General features: G+C 46.5%; 1 long non-coding RNA gene across 8 annotated transcripts in view; it reads right to left on the bottom strand.

Moving 5' to 3' along the window:
- Positions 1-5752: 5752 nt before the first annotated feature.
- LOC122172285 (uncharacterized) overlaps positions 5753-25307 on the bottom strand; it is a 143435-nt gene continuing 123880 nt past the window's right edge. For 7 of the 8 annotated variants that reach the window (XR_010592791.1, XR_010592790.1, XR_010592785.1 and 4 more), the window contains one exon: positions 19320-20613. This is a non-coding gene — a long non-coding RNA (uncharacterized LOC122172285). Of the gene's footprint in view, positions 15094-19319; positions 20614-25307 lie in introns of those variants that run through there. The other variant, XR_010592786.1, reaches the window with a different exon arrangement.

The raw sequence follows: 25307 nt of genomic DNA, 5'->3' as shown, positions 1-25307 counted from the left end.
ACCAAGGTGAGGCTCTCCTACACATTCATTCATCCAGGGAGGAAAAGTCAGAGAGAGAAAATGCTAAAGAAAAGTTTCTCTAGGCCCCTGCGGGAGGCTGAATTTTAGTATGTTTGCTTCCAGCTCCTCACAACCAGTGTTTTGGTGAGTTACCTTAGATCTGGGTAGCCCTAACTATGTGAGTGTTTGAACTCCAGACCCAAATCTGAATTTCACAAATGACCCCAATGTTTATGAGTGAGACAAGGTGGGGGAGGTACTATCTTGTATTGGATCAAATGCTGTTGATGAAAGAGACTGTTAGTCTTAAAGGTGCCACAGGACCCTCTGTTGCTTTTTACAGATTCAGACTAATACGGCTACCCCTCTGCCACTTATTACTGTTGTTTGATCATTGGCACTCAAAAAATGGTAAGACCCTTATATGGCTAGTGGCCATTCACAGTTGCATTAGATAAGAGGTAATGCATTATCAGGGATAGACATAAGCCCTTGTACTACAGGGCATTACCTAACCCCTCACTAATGGAGGTGAGAAAAAACTTCCCCTAGCAGCAGATTTTCACAGTGGTCATGATGGGGTGTCTTGCACCTTCCTCTGAAGCATGTAACTGGCCACTGGCAGAGAAAGGATACTGTATTAGATCAGAGGACAGTCAATCCTGCAGTTTAGATGCTAATCTAGCACTTGAGACCCAGGTTCAAATCCCTCCTCTGCCACATATTTCCTGTATGACCCCAGCAAGTCACTTAATTGCTCTGTTCATCAGTTCCCAGTCTGTGAAATGGGGATAACAGCCCTGCCTTACCACACAAGAAAGGTGTGAGGATAATTAAAGACTGCAAGGTGCCAGATACTTCAATAATGGGGGCCATGTATTAGGGAGACAAACTGCTAGTCTGCTGCAACATGGTGGTCCCTGTGCATTCGGCACCATACATGACGTGAAATGAGAAAATCCTTTTACAACCTAAAAAACCAGAGAGCAGAAAGGAGGCAATGGGAAACCCAGAGGAAGGTATAAACTGCTCTCATAACAGGACTTCTGCTGAAATCTGCCTTGGGGGTTGGATGCCCAATGGCCTCCAAATCTCCACGGCAGATTTGAAAATCTCAGCCCCAGGCACAAAACGTTTAATTACGGCTTCATCTTTCTCAGAGCATAACAGCCTCTGATTAAGGGTTGGTGAGGGAACGGAAACAGGGGATCACCTTCATATCAGTGCTGGAAAACAAGAGGCTAGGCTGTGGGCCTGAGAATCATGGACAGAGACTGGGGAAACATGTGGGGGGGGGGGTGTTTCCCCCCAAACTGTATATGTTGATGGGGGGGCACAATTTAAAGGTTCGGCTGCCCCTGGATATGCCCCCCCTTACTCATAGGCAACACAATATTGCTGGTAGTGTATGTGTGGGGTAATTTAAAGGTTATAGGGGGACACATGACCGCCCCACGCATCGCCTCTGAATCTACAGAGGTTTTCAAACGGTGGGGCCCACCTTCCTAGATGGGCGCGCAGGAACATTCAGGGGGGCAACGCCAGACAGCTTGGGCCAGGCAGCTCGGGCCAGCCCTGCCCAGCTGGGCTCAGGGAGGGAGCACCACATCTGCCCACTGACTCATTCATTAAGTACCCTGTAATATAAGGACCACTAAAAATCGGTAAATCCAGATGTTAGACCTACACCAATTACTAATAGTATTAAGCGCCTCCCCAAATATAGACGTCAAACTACACCTGTGCAGAGAATCAGGAAATTCAATCCGCTCCATGGGAGGGGAAAGCCTGTCGTTGTCTAGTGCCAGCATAAAGCAGAATGGGGAAAGATGAGGCTAGTTGGAGCATTAAAGCACAATGCAGCAAAATGGTGCCTATCAAGCCGAACTGCGTCACTGTTTAGAGGTGGGAAGTCGTCATTAAATAAATCACTTGAACAAAGAGGAGGAAATTCTGTCATTGGTGGGGGCAGGGCATTGCAGCAAATAAAGCCCAGAGTGGCACCCAAAGATGTGGTCCCATCTTGACATCAAGATGTTCTGAGAGACACCAAACCAGTGCATGCCACACACGGGGCTGCTCGTTGTCACCAGACAGGCACTGTGGGAGGAAAGGATAAGTGCATTGTTTTTCCTCATTTATTCCTTAGCAACCGAAAGCCCCCCCGTATTTTCCCATCTTTGGGGCTTATGCACTGGATCCCCATGCGGTGGCATTCTACCATCATGAATGATTAAGGAATCTGAATCTTCACAAATTGCTGGATCTCATTTCTGTTACTCGAGCGCGATAAGCTAATGCACCCCGGGGACTTTACTTGGCTCCATATAAAAGGATCATTGGGTAGTGGGGCTAGGAAAGGGAAGTCTGGGGCACGGAGGGGTAGAGTTTCCCCTTGATGCATGTGCTTTGCAGGGGTACATGCAGACATTCACTTAGACTTGGGGCTGGTCTACACTGGGAAATATCCACACCCCTGAGTGACATAGCTCTGCTGATCTAAGCCCTGGTGCAAGGTTGATAGAAGTATTCTTCCATCAACCTAGCTACCGCCCCTCAGGGAAGTGGATTAACTACAGTAACGGGAGAGCCCTTCCCAGTGGTGTAGATAGTGGTTATGCTGAAGTGCTACAGGTCCACAGCTGCACCACAGACGTCGTAGTGTTTTAAGTGTAGACATACCGTTGGTGTGTTCACTAGGGAAAAGGTGTGTTCTTAACTCCAGTTAGCGAGCTTGAGGCAAAATCCCAGTGACGACGGAGACGTATGGAGTTTTTGCATGAGTTAGCAGGCCGAGTTAAAAGCTAGGCATCCCCATAGTTCTTAAATTGACCCGCCAACGTGTGTGGAAACTACAACCTGCCTTGTCTTCAGTAGGCTGCTAGCCTGTGTTAGTTAAGTGGAGTTAAGAACCAGGGCCGGTTCCAGGCACTAGCTTGTCAAGCAAGTGCTTGGGGCGGCCGCTCTGGAGAGGGGCGGCACGTCCAGGTATTCGGTGGCAATTCGGCGGATGGTCCCTCACTCCGCCTGGGAGCGAAGGACCTCCCGCCGAATTGCCGCCGCAGATCCCGATCACGACTTTTTGTTTTGTTTTGGCTGCTTGGGGCGGCCAAAACCCTGGAGCCAGCCCTGTTAAGAACACCCCTTCTATCCTATGGAAAACAAGGCCTAAGAGGAGTCATGCCCCTTGCTTTAACATGTGGGTCCCAATGCACCCCCAAACCTCAAGGGACTCAGCTGCGACCACATGATTTCAGTTAGTTTCCAACCAAAACTTGGCCCCTGTCCACTCCAAGTTCTACCCAGCCAGCTTGCTCAGAAAATTCATCCCACGTGGTTCGCTCACGGCCCCGTTTCAGGCTCCACTCCTTTAACGCCCTGAGTCGTAGCCACCATCTTTGTTGCAAAAGAGGGACAAGCAAGGCTGTCTATGCAGCCTATCAGCACAATTGCTAATTATCCAGCAGGAGTCACTGCTGCAAAGTTGTGCAAGGCTCTCTTTCCCCTCCGGAGCTGAGCGCAGTGAATCATGGGATTATTTGACTGGCTTTCTTGCTATGCCTGGGACATCTTCCACCCTGAGCAGGGCCTGAAGAACCTGTTTAACTCTGTCCCTTTTCTGACTGGCTGCATGATCAGTCCATTGCAAACGCAGTGGATTAGTTTCACCTTCTCATTGTTCTGCACCTACAGTTGCACCAGGAGGAGGAAACGGGATTAAAACCATGGGGCAGGAGAAGGCAGCCATAAAACTTGGAATGTCCCAGGCAGTCATACTTGACCTTAACATTTGCAAGCTTAGGGAAATGGTAATGTAACCAAGAAAGCCAGCAGATGGAATTCAGCTCCCTAGCAGGAACTGGAAACAAATGACTTGACTAACTGAAATATACATTCACACTGATCTCTCTGCATCAACAGCACACTATTTACCGTCGAGTACAATAATATTGAATCAAGATTTGCATGGAAGGGTAATTTCTATTCCATAGCACAAGATAATTTCCCAAGACCTTTTTTTCCCCCAGAGATGCAAAAACATTTACTTTAACGATAATGAAAATAAACTTTTCAATCAGATAAACCATAACTACCAACTGTTAGGAGGAGGATTAACTTGGGCTGACTTTTTTTTTTTAAATGTAGCATGAGGAAAAGCCCTGGGGACAAAACATTTGCAGGCTGGGTTTTAGTGTACATTGAACTAATAGTTTCTCTGAGGAAAAATGTTTAGCGCTGACAGGTATCAGTTTTCGTTACTTTGAGTGTCGACTAGCAAAGTTTTAATCAACAGGGTTATGGGCAAAATCAAGAAGTGTGGTCTGCTGGTTAGAGCGGGGCACTGGGAGTCAGGTCGCTTTGGTTCTCTTAGCTGTGAAACTGGCTCTGCTGTGTGACCGTGGGCAAGTCACTGAACGCTGGATTGTGCCTGCACAGCGGAACTATGACGGTTTTGTTGCCTCGCTAGGCCACTGAGCCCAGGCACTCAGGAGTATGTGGGTACAAAATGTACTTTTTATTATTTGTGTCACAACAGCACTAAGGATAGGTCGACAGTGGAATCAAAGACCCGTGACACGGCCACGGCTGGCCCGGGTCAGCTGACTCAGGCTCACAGGGCTAAAAATTGCTATGTAGACATTCGTACTCGGGCAGGAGCTGAGCTCTGGGTCCCTCCCCATTCATGAGGTCCCAGAGCAAAGGCTCCAGCCCAAAGCCTGAATGTCTACACTGCAATTTTACAGCCTGAGCCACAGTCAACTGACCCAGGCCAGCCATGGGTAGGTATTTAATTGCTGTGTTGACATAGAGGCCCCAATCATGAGGGCACTGGTGTGTCAGGCACTGTACAAATATATGGTGACAGAACGTCCCTGCCCCAAAGAGTTCACAAACTAAACCAAAGGAGGAGGGGGAACAGAGACAGAGGTGAAGGGACACACCCAAGGTCACACAGCAGGGTAGCGGCAGAACCAGGAACAGAACCCAGGTGTCCCAAATTTGCTCCCCTGATCTAACCACTAAACAGTCATCTACCTTCCTCATCTCCAGAAGCTCTTCACTAAGACTCCCACTCCTGCAGCCCTTAGAAGACCAGGTTGAAGTGCAGCAAGCTGCTCACCCACTGCAAACATAACTGGAGAAAACTCAGCATTCGCTTTCCTTCTTATCAGAAACGTTAGACCACAAGAGATAAGGTTATTAGCAGAAACATAGCTCTGGTGCTCCAGGCAGATAGCAGGAGCGATATGCTGCTTATCTTATCAGCTCCCTTATAATGGATCCCCTGATGTCGCTATAATTTTCTGATAATATTATAAACAGAACTGATAACATTTTATCTTTCTTATACTGTTGGCTTTGGCTTCTTTTCACCAACCCTTTACTAACAGGTTGGCTTTTCCCTTTTCCACTAAATGGATTCTCCCTGTATTTTTGTTGCTCTGTTTTAATTTCTTTTAAAATCCATTTCACCCTGCTGTCCCCTTGAGGTTTCCTGACAATCCTCCTTCTGAACGGTCACTTTATTTTACCAGGAGATGCCGGGCTAATTGACTTTTTTCATCCATAACAGCACCAATAAGAATCCCTTGCACTTGCATACAGGAGCATCTCTCATCCAAAGATCATAATGCTCCTGAGACCTTTTTTTCCCCCAGAGATGCAAACTCTTAGAGACCAAATTCATGAAGTTCCCCTATGCAAGGAAAAAACTCAAGGAGGGGACTCTGTGGCCCTTTCTTAACGTTCGTTAAGAAAGGGCCACAGAGTCCCCTCCTTGAGTTTTTTCCTTGCATAGGGGAACTTCATGAATTTGGTCTCTAAGAGTTTCCTTCCGATCATCGCCGTAGGGCAGCAGGATTTGCCCTTCTGCTGTATGTGTGTATTTAGAGAGAGCGCAAAGGGCTTTTCCTCATGAGCCGCTGCCTTGTGTTCCTGTCTGCACGATCGAGACGTTGTCTGGAAGAGAATGATTTCACAGATGGCAGCTCTGCAGATAGGACATTCATTCAAAACATCTCTCTCTTATAAATGACATTTTGGAGAGAAGTTTAATCCTTTTGTAATGAATTATTCCGGAACCATTAGCATAGCAACCGTAGTTGGCCAGCAATGTCTGCCATGCTTTAAGTGAGTTTCACTCTATCTAAGCCTGACCCAAAGCCCGCTGAAGTCCTTCCACTGACTTTAATGGGATTTGGATCAGGACCTATATCCCTTTCCAGTCATCTCTTCTCAGTTTACTGTTAAAAACTCCCCCCCTCCCCTTTGTTGGCACCACACACCAAGCAGCTATAACAAATAAGCTGTAGAGAATGATAGTTAGTGAAAGACAAGATTATCAGGTCCATCCCCTTTGCAAAAGCAGGACAGCGGGATGTCAGAAACAATAGCAAAGAAGAGAATTTCTAACTTGAAATCGACAATAGTGAGAAGCATTAAGGGGCGCAACAGGGGTGGGGTTAGGTCCCACATGGATACTCAGAACAGAACATGAATTGGGTCTGAGCAAGTACAGTGCATCCAGAGCCCTCTGCCTTGTGAGCAAGATCAGCTCTGGATTCAGATCCAAACTCAAATGTTGCATCTTAGGCCTCTCTCTGTCACGAGACAAACTGCAACGCCAGTTCTGAACGCTCCCAGACTTGGGGGGAAATTTGGATTAGGATCCAAGCCCAGATGTGACTCAGGCCCATCTCTAGAACACAGCTGCAACAGTGCCAAAGTTCTCTGAGCCTGACCGAAGCCAATACCTCTGAGGTGTGAAAGCCGTCCAATCGGTGGTCTCTCTGCCGAGACTGCCAGCATGCAGGCCAACTAGTGCCACCAGTGCAGCAGAAACATAGGCCCAGATCCTCAAGGGATTTAGGTGCCTAACTGCCATGGGAGCTAGTCACTTGGAACTGAGCTGGAAGCTGACAAAGGTACATTTTTATCAAGTCATGTGGTATAACTACGGCCTTAAAAAGAATTTAGTGGAAGCAATGTCCTGGTTCACCAGCCAGCCAATCATAGCAGCAGTTAGCCTTCAGTTTGGGGCTGGGGTTAGGATTTAAACAGACCTGCCTCTAACCATGACAATGCCCAGTGTCAGGACTGAGGTGTACCAGTGTCTGAGGCCCCTGCAATGGTCGGGAATTAAGTGAGATACCCCCAGATAATCCCAGCGAGTGACCCATGAGACAGGACCATGGGGAAGGTGAACCCACCCAACGTCACCGTCAATCTGATCTAGGGGAAGATTGGTTCCCAACCCCACATCGGGTGATCAGTTAGGTCCTGAGCATGTTAGCAAGACGCAGCCAGGCACGAGACACAGAATTCTCAGTTCTACCTCACAGCACTGGGCCACCCTGTCCAGGTGTCCATCTCCCGCTGTGGCCATCTCTGATGCTTCAGCAGAAGGAAACCACCCCCCAGCCCACCATAATACATTGGTGGGGAAAATCCCCTCCTGGCCCCTGCAGGTGTCCAGCAGAAGCCCTAAAGCACATGTGGCACCTTTCGACTATAGGAGTAATATTAAATCCAGAGATGAGATCTGACTGGGGTCCCTGGAGAATGAGTCGGCAGGCACCTCAGAGCAGATGGGCCACTATGTTTTTACATTATTCTTGACATTCTCACATGGAGGGAATTACAGTATCTTCAAAAACTAAGTACAGCCACCCGCCAATCTGTATATTCCTGTGCTGAGAAATTACAGCATTTGGAGACGGTAACTTTTGGGAATTAATTTAGATGAAATAGTGCCAAAGTAAGTCAGGAAGATAAAATATTATTACTTTTGTATTACAGAAGTGCTGAGAGATACCAAGATAAGGGTCCCATTGTGCGAGGCATTGTACAAACACATAGTAAGAGGGAGTTCTTGCCCTGAAGAATTTACATTCTCAGTAGATAAGAGGAAGGAAATATTATCCTTGTTTTACAGATGGGGAACTGAACTAGAGAGAGATGAGGTGATGTGCCCAAAGCTATAAAAGAAGTCTGTGGTAGAGGTGGGAACTGAACTCAGACCTTCCAAGTCTGTCTTAATCACAAAGCCACCCTTTCTCGCCACACCTTCTTAGAACTCAATGGTCTCTAGACAGTTCTCTTTAGAGCCCCTTGAGGTATTTGTAAATCCGTGTTCAGCACATTGTATGGGTAACACCAGTGGTAAGTTCAAGTTCAAGGCAAACCTACACATTGATATATAACATCAGAGAGGATGTGTGGCTGTTGACGGGAGGGGGGCACAATTTAAAGGTTTTGGTGGTATGCAGCGGGGTTCAGGGCAGGGCATATAAATCCTGGCAGAAATTGAGGGGGGGCAGGTGACCCCATGTGTCCCCCCCATGCATCTCCTCTGCATAACATACCCCCCAAAATATAACATGCTATAATTTTCCACCGCTAAACTCCAAATTATGGATTCCTTCAATTCATTTTAGAAACATGGTTTATCTAAAATTCATTGCCCCTTCTTTACAAGAGTCTCTCTCTCCCATATAATACTTAGTCCTGCCACGAGTGGAGGGGACTGAACTAGATGACCTCTCGAGGTCCTTTCCAGTTCTATGATTCTATGATATTCATCTAAGTATTGTATTGGGCCTCATGGGGAAGGCTACTACCATGTTTCCCAATATAATGAAACTCCATTCTAATCATAGATCTTCTTTGCTTTCCTCTTGAGAATGGTGTTACAAAATGGAGCTGAATTAATGTCCTTTGGTCATTTAAGGAACTCATGAGGTTTGATTAAATCATTAAAGGCAGAAAGAATTGAACCAGACACTCTTTAGCAGGCAGACGGTTTCCACAACTCACTTCTTCCTGCTTTCCTTAGGTTCAATGTTCCCCATTCCGCAGCTCCTGCCAACATCTCATTCCTCATCTTCTCACAAGTACCTCTCTGTTTACCTCCATCACACACACCTGGCTTCATACATTCCTGTATATTACAGCAGCACCTCAAGACCCACCTAATATCAGGTCCCCATTGTGTTAGAAGCTATTCAAAGACAGTCCCTCCCCTGAAGAGTTTACAATCTACAATTACAAAACTGTCAAAGGGTAGGCTGAGAAACAGAGAGAGATGAAGGCCCAGATCATCAAAGGTATTTAGAGTCTTTGAAATCAATGGACGTTAGGAGCCTAAATACCTTTGAGGAACTGGGCCAAAGTGACTTACACAAATCACACAGCAAGTCAGTAACAGAACCATGAATAGAGGCCCGTCTCTTGAGTTCTAACCCCTGGCCCACCCTTCCTGTGTTCTTGGAAGCTCCCTCACTCTCTTGAAAACCCACTAGTTCCATGACACATTCCCTTAACAATGACCAGCTACCACTACATTTCTGAATGGCACGGTTTGCTCTATGCTGTACCAACCTGTAGCAGTAGAACGGAAACCCAATGGGAAGGGTGATTTATTTAACACACCCACCTCGCTCTACACACACTATATATATAACAGATGTACATCTACAGTACTTAATACATAATTTTAGGCATTAATTAAATGAAGGGCTCACTTTTAATATATTGCATGTAAAAAAAACCAAAAGCACCAGAGAGCCAAAGATGGACTCTCAGGACTACTTAAAGGCGGGTCTATTTAAAGGGCCTCATTCTTGTTTTCACTACGGGCCCTTTACGCCGCTCTGGCATAAAGGGGCCTTAATGTAAACAAGAATCGCCCCCAAATTCTCAAGGTCTTGATCCTGCATCCCTGAAGTCAATCGGTTCTTTGCCACTAATTTTAAAGGCTGAGGGGTCAGGCCCTAGAAACGAGGCCCATAATCATTTTGGTTGTATTGTGTCATTTTTCCTAAGAGGCTGTTTCAGATGGAACGAAGTTCTAAAGATGGCCCAGTTAAATGGTAAAAGGAGAGAACCTAGTCACAGCCATCTGCACACTGCTTATCGTGCAGTGATAGTCAGGCTGAAAATCTGGGGTGTTACCATGCAGATTACCCCTAATTTCAGATCTCTTTACAGAGCCTCGACACAGGGATTACTTGCAATCTTTGTCAAGGGGTGATCTCAAAAGTTTACTCTCCATTTGATAGCTTGCTTTATTTTTGTGTGTGTGTGTGTGTGTGTGGTTCAGGGATGATTAAAGCAGAAATGTTTGCAGGTTCTCCTATGAAGAGTCAAACATTGTTCCTGGAAATAAAAAGGTTGGCAATTGGCAACCAGCAGCCAGGACAGTCATTGTAATATCTAAATACCTACTCACAAGAGCTGAAATATCAGATCTGCATACAGCTGTGTTGTCTACCCACTCCATTCGCAGAAGTCCTGCTTCCCAGAGTGGTCCTGCTTGGAATAACATGACAGCCATTTATTTCTCCTACTTTAACTGCCTGTTGTGGTCATACGTTTTCTTCTTCTGTTACTTCCTTGGGAGGTATTTGTGTGTTAGTGCCTTGGAGGGTCTCTGCCACAGAGGGTCGCCACAAATCCTCAAATTTTGGAAAGCAGAGAGGGGAAGCGTGTATTAAAAGATGGAAAGCTCTGTGCTAGTGTGGGATTGTTCCTTAATGTTATATCTTACTAGTGTTCTCTCCCTTAGTACATGGGTATGCGAGGTACTTCCAGGACAATACAGATATATCACACAACACATGTATGCATCTTACTTAAGGGATGTGGTCTTCAGCAGCTGGAAAACACAAACCAAGGGGATTTTTCCTGAACTATGAAGACATTTTTAAGTTTCTGGTTTGGAAACCAATTTTTTAGAGTCCAGTTAACTCCAAATGGAAGGCTTGGGGTCCATGCAGCCAGGGGCTGGGTGTTTTGCAGCTGAATGTTTGTAGTTATTTGTGCCTTATCCTACCAAGTACTGCTCCAGTTCCTTTTTCATCCCAGCAAGCCCAGGCTGCCCCCAAAAGCCCTGTGTTGTTGATTGATGGGGCTTGTCCAGAAAGACAGAGCAGTTTGTGGTGTTGTGACAGTGAGAATTTTGGTCACCCATCACAAATGGTTTATAAAGGGATAATAATTGTGTAATAGAAGCTTAATTTGGCCTCCATTGTATGCAAGGTCTAAGAACAAATTTTAAAAAAGAAAATAGTTAAGGGCATAGAGTTAAATGGTAATTGGGATAAAATACAACATGGTTTTATAAAAGGTAAATCATGTCGGACCTATCTGATCTCTTTCTTTGAGAAGATAACTGATTTTCTAGACAAAGGAAATGCAGTAGATCTAATCTACCTGGATTTCAGTAAGGCATTTGATAGAGTTCCACATGGGAAATCATTAGTTAAATTGGAGAAGATGGGGATTAAGAGAAGAATTGAATGGTGGGTAAGGAACTGGTGAAAGTTGAGATTACAGTGGATCATATTGAAAGGCGAATGTCCGGCTGGAAGGAGGTTACTACTAGAATTCTAAGTGATCGGTCTTGGGACCAATCTTATTTAACATTTTCATTAATGACCTCAGCATAAAAAGTGGGAGTGTGCTAATAAAATTTGAGGATGACTCAAAGTTGGGAGGTATTGCCAATACGGAGGAGGACCGGAATATCATACAAAAAGATTTGGATGACCTCGAAAACTGGAGTAATAGAAATAGGATGAAATTTAATAGTGCAAAATCATGCACTTAGGAAGTACCAACAAGAATGTTTGCTATAAACTGGGACTGTATCAGCTGGAAGCGACAGAGGAAAAGACAGACCTGGGTGTATTGGTCAATCAAAGGATGACTATGAGCTGCCAGTGTGATGTGGCTTTGAAAAATGCAGTCCTAGGATGTATCAGGAAAAATATTTCCAGTAGAGACAGGGAGGTGTTATTACCATTATACAAGACACCGGTCAGACCTCATCTGGAATATTGTGTACAATTCTGGTCTCCCATGTTTAAGAAAGAGGAATTCAGATTGGAATAGGTGCAGAGAAGGCCCACTAGCATGATCAGAGAAATGGAGAACCTACCTTACAAAAGGAGACTTAGGGCGCCTGGCTTGTTTAGTTTAACCAAATGAAGGCTGAGGGGAGGTATGATTGTTCTCTGTAAATATATCAGAGGCATAAACACCATGGATGGAGAGGAGTTATTTAAGTTAAGGGCCAATGCTAGCACAAAGACAAACAGATATAAACCTGTCATAAATAAGTTTAGGCTAGAGGAGTGAAATTCTGGAACAGCCTTTCAAGGGGAGTTGAGTGGGGGCGGAGGGCGTAAAAAACCTAACTTGCTTCAAGACTGAGCTTGATAAATTTATGGAGGGGATGGGATGATGAGATTGCCTACAATGGCATATGGCCCATCTGCGATGGCTATTAGCAAATATTTCCAATGGCCAGAGATGGGACACTAGATGGGGGGTGGCTCTGGGTTACTACAGAGAATTCTTTCCCAGGTATTTGCATCTCACCCACATGCTCAGGGTCTAACCAATCACCATCTCTGAAATGGAGAAGGAATTTTCCCCCATGTCAGATTTGCAGAGACCCTGAGGGGTTATTGCCTTCCTATGGGGCATGGATCACTTGCTGGTTTGAACTAGAGTAAATGGTGGATTCTCTGTAACTTTAAGTCTTTTAATCAAGATTCGAGGACTTCAGTAACTCAGCCAAAAGTTATGGGCCTATTATAGAAGTCGGTGAGTGAGGTTCTATGTCTGCAATGTGCATGAGGTCAGACTAGATGATCTTGATGGTCCCTTCTGACCTTAAAATCTATGAGATGTTATAGGCATGTTATATACCTGAGTAGCACATGCTAGACGTAATTATAAGCTCATCAGTGGAAAGTATAATAAATGGTTTTAAGTGACCCTACTGGATTCTATAACAATATGTTACAATTGATTAACCATTTATTAAAACATCTATAATTAATTCTTTGTACGCTATTTATAAACAGAGCCTTAATAAAAAGTGTGACCACAATTGCCTTTCAATAAATTGGGGGTCATTCCCCATTCTATTTTTTCTAGAATCCCTTCAAAAAAAACAACAGAGAATGTAAGTAAGAACAAGAAAGACTCTTTCCTGCTCACAACTCAGACCACAACCACGAAACAAATTAACTCCAATTCACATGAAAACCTTAAAGCAAGAAGACCAGCAATGGGCATGTGACCCTCCAGCAAAGATATTCCTGAGCAATGAATTCTTACTGGGGTGAGAATTTGAAAGCTCCTGAACTCATAGCCTTCCTCAGATGCCATATGCCCAATTCAAATAAGGAGGAGAGCTCAATCCCAGGTATACCATCAGCCACTGCTAACTTTCACCCAAACTCAAAATGAACTGGGATCTTTAGTTCAAAAATGGTTCAGCAATCTTTAAAAAAGAAAGAATTGGCTCATTTATGCACTTCCTGGTTTCATGGGGCTCATCTAAAGGGAGATGCATGGTCGGAGCACAGCACTCACCGCCAAGAATGTCCAGGTGCTAATCTAGGCTCCAGCACAATCATCTTCTGTGGCCTTGAGTTTAGCTTCACTGTGGTTTATTTTCTCCAGCAGTAAATGGGGGTAGCAATATTTATTTACCCTCCTCACAGGGGGTGCATTGTGAGGATTAATTAGTTCTAACTGGAGCACCAGGAATCTTTTCCTGTTGGACAGCCGAGAGAACACACTGAGAAAGAGGCAGAGGGGACCAGGTGTTGGAAAAGGAAGTGGCTACATGGGAGGATTGCTGGAGAATGGAACCATGGGAGATCCACCAAATCAGCCCATCTTGGTAAAGTGAAGATGAAACATGTTGTAAACATGCTAAGTATTATTGTTGTGTGGAAATACTTAGATACCAGAGGCAAGGCTCTTCTGTTGGTATTTTGGACAGTTGCAGATTTATTTAGAAGCTTGAGGTGAGCTGTATAACGTAACACACCATGGAGTTATTAAATGAACGAATGGGCAATCTAGACAAACAGTTTTTAAATGTGGATTACATTTAGCCACATTCCCTACCCAGACTACAGCCTTGGACATTTCCCAACTCTGCTACGGGGCCTGATTCTGCTCTTGCGCCAGTGCAAATGTCGAAAATGCAGTTATACCAGTTTAAATCTGGGATAGCGAGAAGAGATTCAGTGTTGAAATGCGGCCAAGCTTGAAGTAACTGGGTCTCCTGCCACAGTTGTCATTATAGTGTAGACAGGCCCTAATTGGTCTGTTCTTTAAAAAGCTTTGAACTTTATGCAGGATCCCTTGGCCAGCGGGAGTCACAATGTTCTACTTATAGAATTAGCACAATGGTAAGTAATCCTGGCTGAGCTCTCACATCTCCTCCCCAATTGAATTTTATTAACTAATGGGCCAGTGGTGATGGCTCCATGATGAATGACTTACAGGTGCAATCAGCTGATGCAAATGGATGGGGATGATACACAGATGCCGGAGCCTAATGTATTCTGCAGTGGGCAAAGGATGAAGCTTGTGAAACATTTATTTTAAGTCTTAAAATATCAAATTTCTCATAACTACGGGCTTCCTAAATCGAGGCCTGGTAATTACAATTTTAGAGCCATGAATAATTTCATGCTAGGAGGTGAATTAAATTTAACTGCCCCCCGCAACCCCTAAAAAAACACATTACCAGTAAGGACAAGTTTATGATCTGATCCAGGACAACTGGTGCAATAATAATAAATGAAAACCGAGACAAAATTTCATTGTCCTATACACGGGGATCTTAGAAAAAGTTCCCTTTACAATCTGAGACTGCAATGAGAACTCCAAAGGTGTATGTGAGATTTATGGACCCTTTCCAGACACATGACTCTGACCCCTCTGGATCAGTGGGATTCTGGGCTGTAGGGAATGGGGAGGGTTTTCTGCATCTCCATCCCTGGGATGGCTTATACTTGAAATCTTTAATCTTACCTTCACCAATAACCTCTGGAGACCAGGGGCCAGATTGATCCATGCTGTAACATGATTGGCATCAAAAGAGTTACACCATTTGATCCCTGGAGTTTGCAGTCTTGGTGTAATTTATTTGGAGGGATTGGCAGAGATGGCAAGAATCCATTGTCACTGTCTGGCTGCCACACACATTTCTGTTGTCTCAGAGTTCTGGCACCAACTCCAGGGGCTCCACAGCTGGTATAGAAGTTGCATGCCGGAGTCCTTCGGATCAGAGAAAACGACAGTCATCCCAAACGTCCATCGGGGGCATGGCAGCATCAAGCACATCCATCATTCGGATTGTGTCCAGGACTGGATTATAATTGACTCATATCACACAGCTATAAAAATACAACCGCGGCAAGCATCAGGCAACATTCAATAACGTTAAGGCTGTGATACAAAAGGAAGGGCAGAATTTAGGACTGATTTTCCTTCCTCGGTTTTCCCTGATGTGCCCAGGATTACAATCACTGTGTGATGTTCCTGACTCATACTAAAACGTGATGGGGAAGCAAAGAATAAAGAATTGACCTATCACAATGAACTTCTAAGTTTGTGTCCCATCTTAGTCGTCGGCGTGTTGTCAACTTCATTCTCAATAGCTTCTCTGTCCCTTTAAAACTACCAACCACCCGGGGCTAAATTCTGCCCGGATTTATGCCACATGCAGCCACACTGATGTCAAGATTCAGAGATAATTGATGTCAACGGGCTGCACAAGGTAGAATTTAGCCCCAGCGGCTCATCTTTAGTCTTCTTGAGAAGTAAAAGGGCATTTCTGATTTCACTCTCACTGGCCTTTATACCAGTGTAACACCCTTAATGTCAGCTGGGAGAAAATGGGAGTTTCTTGCGATTTCCAGTGCTTTCTTCTGCCAGTCGTGCCAGCAGCACCGCAAGCACACCCCTTCCTGTGCTGTATTTTGCTTCTGATCCCAGCTAGGTTCTGCAGTTGCAGAGTCACTTGAAAATGAAAATAAAGGGGGAAAAGTCATTAACAAACATAACATCTGAATGATGAAATTTGCTCCTGGAAATCAAAAACACAATGAAAATCTCCACGGGTTTCCCCTGTCGTCTTTGGAAAGCTGTAGTAGCAGATGCTTTAAATTCTCTCTTGGATGAAGGGGGGAAAGGTTGGGTTACTGAAAAAACAAGGCAGACTTCAGTCTGAGGAGGAGGCATTAGTAGCTACTTAGGATCTCGGAACGGCAACACCTTGAACCCATCACCAGCCAGGACCATGATGGATGGGCGAGGATAAAGGGCAGCCTTGTTGACCCAGGATGCCTTCCAGTGCCCTCGAAAAGCCAAGAAGAAAAGAGATTCTTATCGCCCCGTGAAAGAACAGAGGGGAGAATTATCATTAAAATGCCATCCAAATAAAACTAACAAACATGGGCTTTTCCCTCTCAACCTCTGCTCCCCCACCCCCATACTGTACAAGTATTCAGACAGGTCTGATAGCAAGTTCCACACACACAAAAGATGACTGTGACGCAAACATTTTTATCTTTGAATTAACGTTCCTGAGTCAAGGTCACATCCCTCCGGTTCGACTTTGGGTTTCTTAGACACTCTTCTTTGAAGACTTAGCGGGATAAGTAATCAGCTAGTCTGGGCATAAATTGTAGATTCATTAAAATGCATGGACTAAAATGTCTGTACTCACATTCTCTACTTATCAAATGAGGCTTTGAAGCTGATAATGAGGCACTTACCAATCAGGTAAACACAATCGGTCTAGGTCAAGAAACACCTCTGGAATAGTGAGAACTAATTTAATATGCTATAGAAATCTATTGTGCAGTGGAGGCAGTGTGGCCTAGTGGACAGAGCACTGGACCTGGCTTCTAGTCCTGGTTCTGCCACTGGCCTAATGGATAACCTTGGACAAATCACTTCATTTCTTTGTGTCTCTGTTTCCTCACCTGTAAAATGGGAATAATGATTCTGACCTCCTTTGTAAAGCCCTTTGAGAACTACTGATGATGAAGAGCTATGTAAGCATAAATCTTGGATGCAGTTGAATATTGTTAATCAGGTGCCAGAGGTCTCAGTCTAGCTTAGCTGACCGCAATCTTATGTCTGAGTCCGAAGGCTGTGGACTCAAGTTCCACTTAGCTCTTGGTTTCATTCCTAAGGCTGTGTCAATGTCAAAGGGGTTCTGCCGGGAGTTAAAGTAAGGTCCCTCCAGCCTATGTTTTGCACCATGGGATCTTGAACTCCCATGTGCACTTTTTAAAAAGAGACTGGGCCAAATTCAGCCTTGCACTAAGCAGTTCCTGCTCAAGTTCATGAGGGCTGGGCTGGCTTTCTTTGCTGCTCAAAATGGCCCTGTCTCCCTAAGTTAAACAGATTCTAGTCTCCAGGATGTTCATTGCCAGCCACTAACCCATTACCGGTAATGTACCTTGAGCTGCTGTGATGGATCAGTGGCAGCATAGGAGTAAACAGACCTCATGATCACTAGCTAGCCTGCCTGCCAGCGGCACAGAGACTAGAACTCTGGACCTACCTCCCCACACACAGCTGTCTGTCATTTATTTGTCCTTGGGATGGAGGCAAGTAGACATGTCCTTTTCACTCAGTTTACACCATATGCTATGCAAATTGGAATCTGTGATTATTATTGTCTTGCCTACAGGTCCACAGTGGGGCCCAGACCCTGTTGCCCTAGGTGCTGCACAGAAATAGAGACATATTATGGTCCCTTTCACAAAGAGTTTACAATCTAAGATTCAAGTAACACACATGAGTTTCCCACGGCAGCTCCCCCTGGGCTGCTCTGAGCCCCGAGGCTTGTGGTCCAGCTTAATGTGTGCACATTTCCTAAAATCTGTCTTCCTCTCCCTCTATCACTGCATCTTCTTATGTTCCCAGCGCCGGTCTGCCTTTATCGCTTCTTACTGTGTTCCCAGGGCCCCTTTCTCTCTCTCACGTGTGGTTCCCAGGGGTTAGTCTCTCTTTCCCTGTTCCCAGAGCCCATCTTTCTTAATCTCTTTCTCTCTGCTCCCAGGGCATCATACCTCTCAATTTCCATGGACAGGCTTTGAAATAAGTACAAATTAGTTGGAAAGCCAACGAGCAGGAATTTCTATTGATGTGTGTGTGTGTGTGTGTGTGTGTTAGAATCCGGTATCTGTGGTTGGGGAACATCTGGTGCCATGTAATCCAATGTCTCATGAAGCCCTCTGACTCAAATTCCACCTGTGCACCAGGTTGTTTATTAACCAGACACTCTGACCCATTTGGAAAACAGTAATAGTCCATGGCGCAAACCCCAGACGGAGGGACTCTGCATCCAGCTGCCCTGGTATTTTGGCTGGGTATTAAACACTCCAAAAACAAGAGAGACTTTGGCTCTTTGAGACCAACCCCTCTCCCCAGTGTTTCTTTCTAAAATGCTTGCATCATGCTGATCCCCCAGGACCTTTGGAATTTGCTCTCCAAGTCAAAGATGACTTCAAAGGCTTCCAGGAGGCAGGGATAGGGATGGATATATTCATTCATAACAAAGGAAATCTCCAGAGTTCCCTCACTGATCTCTCTTCTAACGTGGCTGTCCTCCTACTTTCACCACATATCAAAAAGCCCCTTCCCTGTCCATCCCCACAGTCAAACTGATATAGGAATTGCCCCAGTCCTTCCCCTCCGGATTTACTCAAGCCAAGAGTATTCCAAACACTGATACTGCCAAGAAGCCTCGGCAGCAAACCAATGGAGTAGAGGGTCACCGAATCAAACAGGAGGGGACGCTGGAACAATTCACCGAGCGCTACAAGACAGAAGGCGCAAATATTTCTTTGCTAAACACATTCAAGTCTAGTAACAGGTGTGAACCCTTCTCTATTTCATGCCGTCTCAAAACTGCCTGGGAGCTGACATGCAATTCTTTGTGTCCAGCAAACTCTGACCTGTATTTGTTTTAAATCTCTCTCTTTCTCTCACACAGACACAAACACAAACACCCCCCACTCCCTCCTGCCCAGATCTAACTGCACACACACACACACACACACACACACACACACACACACACACCATTCCCTCCTGCCCAGATCTAACTGCACACACACACACCCCACTCCCTCCTGCCCAGATCTACCCCCCCACCACCACACACACACACCCCACTCCCTCCTGCCCAGATCTACCCCACCACCACCACCACACACACACCCCACTCCTTCCTGCTCAGATCTAACCCACCACCACCACACACACACACCCCACTCCCTCCTGCTCAGATCTACCCCACCACCACCACCACACACACACCCCACTCCCTCCTGCCCAGATCTACCCCACCACCACCACCACACACACACCCCACTCCCTCCTGCCCAGATCTACCCCACCACCACCACACACACACCACTCCCTCCTGCCCAGATCTAACCCACCACCACCACACACACACACCCCACTCCCTCCTGCCCAGATCTAACCAAATGACCAGTTTAGCCATCAGGGAACAAACACCACAGTTCACCTACAAACAGTAGTACCACAAGAAAGGACTGCTAGGCAAACACTGTGCTGTGCTACCGATGACACAGACATATTTTTGTCCCCTCCCAGGCATCCATCATAATAGATTTACAAATACCATGCAAGTCCGTAAGGGGTAGCTCCCCAGCTGCATGGCTGCTTTCCTACCACCACTGGGAGGTTGTGCCACAAACGTGGCTTCACATCACCTTTTTGGCGTTTTGGCTAAAGGTGTAACTCAGAGCTGCTACAGTTTTCCTGGAAGTGGTGCCCAGCCACAAGTGTCCCCGAAGAGCTGTTCTGACAGTTGGGGATCACCGAAGTACTCTAGCCATGTCCTTCTGCCACCCCTCCTGCCTTGCCTGTTGGCATGCCGTAGATCAGGGGCTGTAATAGGGGGAGTAGCATAGGGCTGACTGTCCTAGTGCTCTGCCACCTGGTGATTGCCCTACCACTAGGTGAATCCCCAGGTGGCCAGTTACTCTGGCTTCCAGCTGCTTTGTGCCACTCCAGCGCTAGGTCAACTCCCACTTCCGATCTGCCCTGAGGCCAGTCTCCATTGCTCACCTGTAACATTTTCAAATACAGTTCCTTTGTGCTTTGCCCCATGCTGCTCCTCACCCCGGGGAGCTGCCCCCGGTAAGCACCCGCAAAACCAACTCGTCAGCCTCCGTCAAATCCCTCCTTACCACTCCCCTCTGCCATGACGCCTACACAAAACCTGAGACTAGTTCAGATCTGAAACTACTGCTCATCATGCTGACCAACGCTGCCCCATTGTTTCCTTGTGTTCCCCTGTCTGTATCCACCTGTTGTCTCTTGTCTTATCGTTACAACCTGGCTCTTTGGGGCAGGGGCCGTCTTTTTGTTCTGTCTTTGTACAGCACCTAGTCCAATGGGGTCCCGGGCCATGATTAGGGCTCCTGGATGCGATGGTGATACAAATAAAGATTATTATTTTTGTAAGTGCAAGGCAGCCAGGAAGTGTGTCAAGGATCTGGCTCTCTGCAGGTTCCCACTCAGATACATTGACTTGGAAACCAGCTCTCTTTGCTGATGCAGCTTGCCCCCCTTGATAGACCCGTACTCACGGACAGCTGCATTCCCACCGACGGAGCCTCTCTGTCTCTGGAGGGACGGCACTCTCACCGGCTGATTGGATTCATCAGCCGAACCGGTGCTAGAGGCATTCTTACCACTGCTGCTTTGGGCTGGTGCTGGGTACTAGCTACCTCAAACGAATGCCTGTAAGAGAAAAATAATCAGAAACAATTATTGGCCCGCACCAGTGGGGTCATCTAAGGCCTGTCCCTACACCTGCCCGCTCCATCTTTGGACTGGTACCCAACACTTCCAAGAGATGCTCATTGAAGATCAGTAATCGCCTCAGCTATGACTGCGATCCGTGCTCAGGGACACAAACAGGCATGTGAAAACTATTTCTGTTTCCATGGGCAGCCATAGGCTTGCATAAGAACCTGCACTTTCAAATGCCACTATGCCTGCATAGCTAAACTACCTCCTCAGAAGCACAAATCACACCCCCGGCCAAAACCCGCTCACTTTACTCAGGAGTTATCCACTAGTGGTACTACTCGAGTAAGCAAGCTGAGCAGGCATCGATCCCTGATTTGAGGCACAATCCCATTGAATGATCAGAATCAGCCCAGATAGAAGGAGGTCTTGTGCCTATTCCCTTCTTTACCAGGCTTTATGTACTGCTCGCTGGTAAGGCTATTGCATCAGACCTCCAGTTACACTTCATTCGTATTATCCCCCCAGGGGGAGACTCCTTTCCCTCCCGTGATTTGAAATACATTCTCTCTGTGCTGATGATTTACAAAGCTCTCTCCCGCCCCTTGCATTTCTGCCTCTCTGAAATCCTATTGTGGATGCATTAAAACACATCTCCCAAATGTTTCTGTCATAAACAGATATTGCCAACAAAGATTCATTTAATTCACTAAAGAATTACCAGTGCTAAGATCTCCTGCTTTATCCCTGTGGTGCATCTGGCTCTGCAGTCCAGTCATTTAGGGTACGTCTATACTTACCCGCTGGTTCGGCGGTAAGCAATCGATCTTCTGGGATCGATTTATCATGTCTTGTCTAGATGCGATAAATCGATCCCGGAAGTGCTCGCCGTCGACACCGGTAATCCTGCTCTGCGAGAGGAGTAGGCGGAGTTGACGGGGGAGCCTGCCTGCCGCGTGTGGACCCGCGGGAAGTACCTGTACGTTCAAACTAAGATCCTTCGACTTCAGCTACGTTATTCACGTAGCTGAAGTTGCGTATCTTAGTTCGAACTGGGGGCTTAGTGTGGACCAGCCCTTAGATTCCGGTTTATACCTTCCACTGCTTGCAGTTATCGCAATCAGCAAATCATCACCAGCAGGTTGGTGTTGGCATACAATTAAACTCTTATATGCCAACCCCAACCTGCCTACCCTGCAGCAGGCAGCTGTAGGATAAACTGTCCACATGGAAAGTTTCTCCCCCTGCCACATTCACTAGAAGTTGGCTAGCCATATACTGTCCAATCCTTTTCTGAAACCTCTTGGCCTCACTGTTACCTTGAGGCAATGAATTCCTTGCAGGTCAGAGCAGATTTACTGTATGTTGCCAGGGCAATGTAAGGTAGTAGGAAGTTTGCATGGCTGCTGACTATGCTGTATTTCTGCTGGGGACTGAGATTTTCTAAAGCAGCTTGTGATTTGGGGGGCCGAAGACCTGGTCTACACGGGGCTGTTAGGAGTGTGAAAAAGTTAAGCATAGCTGTGCCGGCAAAAACCCTAGTGTAGGCACAGTTTTACCAGCCACCTTTTTGCCAGTGTAGCTTATTTCCGGTATAAGTTACACCCGCCAAAAAACCTCATTTGCTGCTATCAGCTGTATTTCCACTAGGAGGGTTTGCTGGGAGAACTGTAACTGGCAGCCCTGTGACACAGGCCTCCCTTGAGATAGCTTTAAGGGGCTCGATTTCCAGAACACCTGCCCCCTCGGGAGACCAGGCCCTGTTAAGATGTTTCATGTTGGGCACCCACAAATTTAAACACCCAAGTCACTTGAAAGTCTTGGTCCTTATTGCTCTGGGGCTGTCAATCTCTCTTCTTTCATGAGCACCAGACAATTGGATAGTGGGGGAGGTTAAGCTCTTGACTAAGGGGTTTTTCCGAATCCAGTTAGTCCTTGTCTCATAATTTCATAGCTTGGAACCCCTCTCCTCCCCAAAAAAACCCATTCCAGCCATCCTTCCCTTTGAGCCATACTAGGCACTTCCTTGGCAAGCATAGGCACCATATTCCCGAACTGCTTCCCCAGTTGCCTGTCACCCACTCCTCAGGAACGGGCTCACCACAGGGATCTATTTGCTCAAGGATGGGCTGTTTTCATATCTTGGCAATTCTCCCACTTGCTTTCATCACACAGATCCAATGCTGGATAGCCAGGATTTGCTGAAAAATGCGTCTATTGTTGGCTAATTACTGGGCACCTCACTATGACAAACAAGGGCTTTTAAAGGCTAGTCATCCCTTCCCCAGGCTTGAGCAGTAGTGCATGATGGTCGTGGGGTCATTTGGGGCACATTTTATACCAACCGTCGTAAAATACAGGACAGAGTCCTGCAAAAGTGCCATAAACTCCTGTTAAAGTTGGTGGAAACTGAAGGGGCTCAGCACCTCTCAGGATCAGGCCCTGTTTATTCAACATTTGATCCATCCACACTGGTGACGGCTGAAAACCCATTAGGTTAAATAAACAAAGTCTCCGTTAAAGGAATTTAGAAGGGTCTGATCCTGCAAGGTGTGAGTGCCTCCTGGGAGGTGCTGAGCACTTGGAATCCTACCGATGTCAAGGGGAGTCAGAGCCGCTCAGGACCTCTCTGGCTCAGGCCCACCATTAGTAAGTAACAGCATTGCGACTGGGAGGCCCTACCTCAGGAACTGCCAGGCAGAGAAAAATGAAACTTCCGCTTTCCTTCTTATGCTGTGTCTGAAGAAGACCTCATCTCATGCCTACATGTGCTGGGCTCCATTCACCACTGCCCTGCAGGCTTGTGTTGCCATGTCCACCGGCGCACAGTGGGTGTAAAATACGGCCAGTCTGCCAGGCCAGCGTTTTCTACCCATGGTGTAGATCATCGTCCCTCCAGGCCTGTGGAAATCCCCCAGAGCTGTGCCTTCTTTCCTATGGATATGGGTATCTGGAGCCCACAGAGCTGGGAGACCCCTAGGAGACAAAGCTGGTACACAGGCCTTGGGCCTCTACTGAGATTGCCCTGGTCTCCAGGGGATCTCTGAGGCTCTGTCCTCACAGCCTTTTCAACAGAAAGCAACGCAAGCGCCTTTCTCTCCTCCCCAGACAGAATGATATGGTGAGAGGGGGGAAGAGATCTGGTGAACATTCCCTCCCTCAGTTTTGGGTTTCTCTGTGGAAGGGGATGAACTGGGCCAACGTGTGGGTAGCAGTTGAAGAAGAGACCCCTTAGGGCCTGTCTATGGTGTATTTACCAGCTACTGAAGTGTGGATGTGGGTACAAGTCCAACACATGCTGTCAGGATGGTTATTAAATATTGTGAGTCAAGGTGCTGCTTTGATTCAAATCTCTCCCCAATCGCTGTTGGTTTGTTTTCACATTTCCCTTCACTCGCTCACTTCTCTGGGGCTACTGGGGGGCTGTCAGCACCTACAGCCATTGCTTTACGGATTCCAGTTTACTTAAGGAAGACGCAACCCTGGCTTCCCATGGCTGAGAGGGCAGGAGATTACCGCCCACACACACAATAAAAGGGCTCCTCAGAGAGTCGTCCAGCTCTGACCAATGGACCAACGTTTCTCTCCCCAAGAAAAAGAAAAGCAGTTGGCAAGTTGTTCCTTGTTTTTACTGGTGTGCTGAGTGAACCCAAGAGCCGGCTGTGATAAGTGGATGCAGAAGGATGTGATAAAAAAGGTAAGTTAATGACAAGGCTTGAAGTTTACTGTTCGTGGTCAGGGAATCCAGTGATTTATTCCAGGCTCATCGCCTTGGCTTTCCAGGCACTCGCTGGAGATCTAACATGAAGCCTGTCCACTTTTAAATACTCATCTCCACACTGCTCATTAGTGGCTACATCTGGAGAAAGAAATGACAATACCAATAAACAACAACACTACAGTAGCTCACTTTTATCTCAAATTTAGCATTCTGTGGCCCATACTATATTCTCCTTGTTCCTCTGAGAACCCTAGAGAGAGGGGTTTGTGGAGCTGTAGCCCCAGAACAGTAGTAGCAGAATGCTGAAGGGGCATATGGAGGCATGCACCAAACAGTGCTATTGGTACTTGCAACAGTGTAGTGCAGGGGTCGGCAACGTTCGGCACGCGGCTCGCCAGGGTAAGTACCCTGGCGGGCCGGGCCAGTTTATTTACCTGCTAATGCGGCAGGTTCGGCTGATCGCGGCCCCCACTGGCCGTGGTTCGCCGTCCCGGGCCAATGGGGGTGGCAAGTAGCTGCAGCCAGCACATTGCTCGCCCGTGCCGCTTTTCGCCAGGGTGCTCACCCTGGCGAGCCGCGTGCCAAATGTTGCTGACCCCTGGTGTAGTGTGTACTTTCCCCGTGCCTGCCCTGGGCACTAGCAGGTGTGCAAGGAGCTGGGCTGGGATCTGGTCACACCTTATGCTAGCTGGCCATGTTCTCAAGGAGCACTGCAGAGGGCCCAGATTGTGCCATTCGTGATGTACAGAATTACAGTCCTTCAAAGAAGGCATTTATTAAACAAAACAACTACAACTACAAACTAACAAAACAGACTTCCACACAGCTTGAATTCCAGCTTTGGCCCCTGTGTTTACCAGATATCAAACTCTGTCCAGAATTCTACATCACGCAGAGACATCTAGTGGTTGAATAACATATTGTAAGTAAACACATCATTCATTACAAATTCCGATTGACTTCA

The sequence above is a fragment of the Chrysemys picta genome, chromosome 15 (assembly GCF_011386835.1).
Source record: "Chrysemys picta bellii isolate R12L10 chromosome 15, ASM1138683v2, whole genome shotgun sequence".
Taxonomy (NCBI): Eukaryota; Metazoa; Chordata; order Testudines; family Emydidae; genus Chrysemys; species Chrysemys picta.
This window is presented reverse-complemented; position numbering and strand designations above follow the sequence as displayed.